This window comes from Bidens hawaiensis, unplaced genomic scaffold, assembly GCF_021521415.1.
Source record: "Bidens hawaiensis isolate Kalapana, Puna unplaced genomic scaffold, B.hawaiensis_p1.1 tig00023627_1, whole genome shotgun sequence".
Taxonomy (NCBI): domain Eukaryota; kingdom Viridiplantae; phylum Streptophyta; class Magnoliopsida; order Asterales; family Asteraceae; genus Bidens; species Bidens hawaiensis.
The window spans coordinates 120,958-124,969 of record NW_027505035.1 but is presented as its reverse complement, the minus strand read 5'-3'; the positions used below and the strand labels follow the sequence as shown (position 1 = coordinate 124,969).

Sequence of the window (4,012 nt, the reverse complement as noted above, 5' to 3'; positions counted from 1 at the left end):
GACATGTCATCGCGATACGCGATGACGTAGGTTCAACCAGCGATCGCGTATCGCTGTTGACCCTTCCAGAAGGTTTGACCAAGCCCCATCGCGATACGCGATGGCTTGTCCCTTGTCCCCATCGCGTAGCGCGATAGGACAAGAAAACAGATTTTTCATTTTTAACTTTGGAGTTTGAATTTGACAGGATTAGTCCCTTAACTTTGAAGAGTTGTCATTTTTGACCCAAAATTCCCGTGATGTTACATAAATTATGCTTAGAAAGGCATTTACATGAAATTTGCTATGTATGTGATGTCCAAATTTAAAAAAAAAATGAGGTCGCTAGTTCTCATCCATGTAAAGATATTTATATCATATAAAATGTTTTTTTTTCTAAATGCCGTAACGTCTATGTAACAAACAAGATAATGATTCAAGAATCCATAACCACAAAACACACATTCTTCACTTCATCTCTTTCGGCAACGCTTCCGTTCAAACCATCAAAACCAATCACGATGTCAATGTCACACAAACCAAACAAAACCTTAATCTTCTCATACGGCACTCTCAAACGAGGTTTCGGTAATCACTCATTAATGCAAGACCTAATATCCCACAACGACGCAGTTTTCATCGGCTCTTACGTCACCGATCTCCGGTTCCCACTCGTTCTAGGTCCTTTCGGCGTCCCTTTCATGCTCAACCTCCCCGGGTGCAGTCGTCGCCGGGTTAAAGGCGAGTTATATGAAGTCTCTGATTCGGGTCTCATAAGACAGGATGAGCTTGAAGGTATTGCACGTGGACATTATGAAAGGCTGCCGATCACCTTGAGATCGGAAGATGGTGGAGTGACTGAGGCGGAGGCGTATTATGGACACCGGAGTTTCGCGGAGGCGATGTGGAGGAAGAGTGGAGAAGAAGGGTATGAGGCTTATACTGAGGAGTTAGCTAAAGATTATGTTAAGAGGGATTTGAGAACAAATGATGTGAGTTTTCGAGATGCTATTAGTTTGTTTTGTAAACAAGATTAGTAACTAGAATTTTTTTTATTTGATTTGCTATTGCATGTGTGTCGTGTGTGTGAATATTTTTGGGCTATAATACTATTATGTATGACTCGTTAGAATTGATTATGTAACTTTACAGGCTTAGGTGAAAAGAAATGAAAAGTATCAAATGTAAATGGTAAAAATACGTTTTGATTGTCAAGATATGATTTCTCGTGTTTAATAACTTTGCATTAAATACTAGATTTTAAAGCAGTCTGACCCACCGTAAAAACATTACTCCTCAAACTCACAAGAGGGTAACCCCCTTTAAATTCACACACGCGCGTTTCTCTCTTATCCATTCAAAGACCAAATTTTCAGCTGGTCTAAAAGCATGTTTTTTAAAAACCATTATAAAAAGCAAAAATTTGTGACTTTTAGAAAACTACTTTTTAATCATTTCAAAAAGTTAATATAATTTTTTTTTTTTTTTTGAATGCCAAACAATTTTTTAAGTTATTAGCTTTTTGAAAACGCAATAAGCGAATTAGTTGTTTTCAAACTTAATCTCAAACATGCTCTAAGTGTTGATCTTCCTTTTAAAAGGTCGGTTAAGAAATTCACCGATGTTTCTTTCTTAGTATAAATCTTGGCTCATCTGAATATGTCTAAAGAGCATCTCTAACCAAATTATGTCAGCACTTAAGAACTTTACAAATCCAGAGAAATAGGCCGGGAAAGAAAAGAAACTTTACAAATACATCTTCAATGTTCTTCATTTTCTTATTAGCTAAAGATTTAGGCAACTATAATATGTATCATGAAGAAATATCGCACCAATAAATCAATAATAATAGTAGCAAAAGCAGTCTCATTCTTCAACAAATCACTCACGTATTTTTTTTTCTAAGGCTAAGGGTAGTGGAGCTTAATACAAGCCCAAGTGATCCAATATATTTGCGCCACCTAGGTGCTGACGTGGCACAAGATCAAGTCCCAGAGGGTGTACTTGTCCAGGTGATCCAGGGCTTGATCCAGTTTTTTATTTATTTACTTATTTTAAATAATACATTAAATAATAGTATAAAACATTACATTAATAATAATATAAAACATTACATTAAAAATAATTTTTACTAGTCTAATACAAGACTGTCCCACAAATTCTCAACCAACTCATGTCGAACGTTGTCGTGTATCTCACGGCTCTTGATGATATTTATGTTGTCGAGTCGTTGTTCGTTGGTGATCGTCGATTCTTGTCTTGGAATATCACCTTGGGAGTTTTGACAAAAGCGTGACCCTCGTCTTCTAGTATCATGTTATGTAGGATTATACATGTGATGACGACTTCCGTTATCTTCTCCCTTGTCCAAAATCTTATTGGATTCGCCAACATTGCCCATCTTTTCTTTAGGACTCCAAACGCCCTTTCAATATTATTTTTCTTGCCAATTCTTGTTTCTTCGTGAAATACTTTCGTTTGTCAGAAAGTGGAGACGCATAAGCTTGAACAAGTATCCCCCATTCGTTGAAAATACCATCAACGAGGTAGTACCCGTACTTGAAATGTTCTCCATTTGCAAAAAAAAAAAAACAAGCCTGAGGAGGTTCAACCCCGTCGATAAGGTCATCGATTATCGGTGGTTGATCGTTAACATTGAGGTCATTATTAGACCCGGAAACCCCAAAGAACGCATGCCAAAACCAAAGATCCTGTGACGCCACCGCCTCAAGTACAATAGTATGGCCTGGGTGATCACCTCGATGGAATTGACATCGCCAAGCAGTAGGACACATAGCCTAACCAACATGCATACAATCAAGACTACCGACCATCCCGGGGAAACCATGCCTTTCACCGTGCACCTCATATATGCGTTGGATATCATACATTGTTGGTCTACGTAAGTATCTCCGCTTGTATAGTAATATGACCCCTAAATATAATTATTAAAATTATATAAGTTATCTAAATATTTAAAAATATATAAACAAATGTAAATAATAAAATTATATTAAAACTATATACCTCTACAAAAGTGGTTAAGTGAATCGCGTGCGGTCATTTTAGCCATTTGTAGATACTCGTCCAACATGTCCGAGCCAACACCATACGCTAGTTACCGAAGAGCGGCGATAATATTTTGAGTAGCCGTGAACCCGGGATTGCCTATAGCGTCATCCCTTTGTTGAAAATACTCAAAGTGCTCCGGCAAGTCATTTGCTAGATGCATGAATAATCGTCTAGTCATTCGAAAACGGGTTCTAAAAGTATCCTCGCCATATGTGGGATTGGGACTAAAATAGTGACGTATCAAAGTTTCGTTAGCGGTCTTTCGATCACGAATACGTGGTTGCCGAAATAATGGGGCTCGGGGGGCGTTTTCGATCTATCAAAAAGTTTATTGTCGTTTGAACCGCTTGACAAATGAGTTCGTCTTCTTCGGAAGAATTGGAAGACGAAGACGATGACGACAATGCCATTTATAAATATGGAGAGAAAATGAAGTTTTGGTAGAGGGAACGTGTGGTTTTTAAAGGGAATAAGAGAGAATGGGTTGAGTTTTTATTAAAATGATGTGTGTGGATTTGTATTTATAGGTAATATATATATATATATATATATATATATATATATATAGGGGATGGTTCAAGAGAGAAGTCATCTTATTAAGAGAAATGCAAGAAATGAATTGTAACCCTTAATTAAGATTGATCCATATTGATTATGGCATTATTGTAATATTTGAGTTATTGTTTTTAAAGTCTTCTAATAAAAAGGGACAATGTTGTAATTTATCATCCATAATTATCTAAATTTAGATTAAATGGCAGTATCATTAACTCGAGAAAAAGATTTTTAGACATTCAACCTTTGAATACATTTATTACGGACTTAAAAAGGCAAGTCATGTGATTGAAAATAATTTTACTATATTAAGATATACTCTTTAATTTTTCATAACTATGTCTTAAGCCTACATGTAATTAGTTATAACCCATGTTGCTATCTTAAGCCTATGAGTTTTTCCTAC

The 4,012-nt window shown here is 36.3% G+C and overlaps 1 pseudogene; it reads left to right on the top strand.

The window, feature by feature from the left end:
• The first annotated feature begins 325 nt into the window (after positions 1–325).
• On the top strand, positions 326–1,068 carry LOC143610033 (putative gamma-glutamylcyclotransferase At3g02910 pseudogene; annotated as a pseudogene).
• The last annotated feature ends 2,944 nt before the right edge of the window (positions 1,069–4,012 follow it).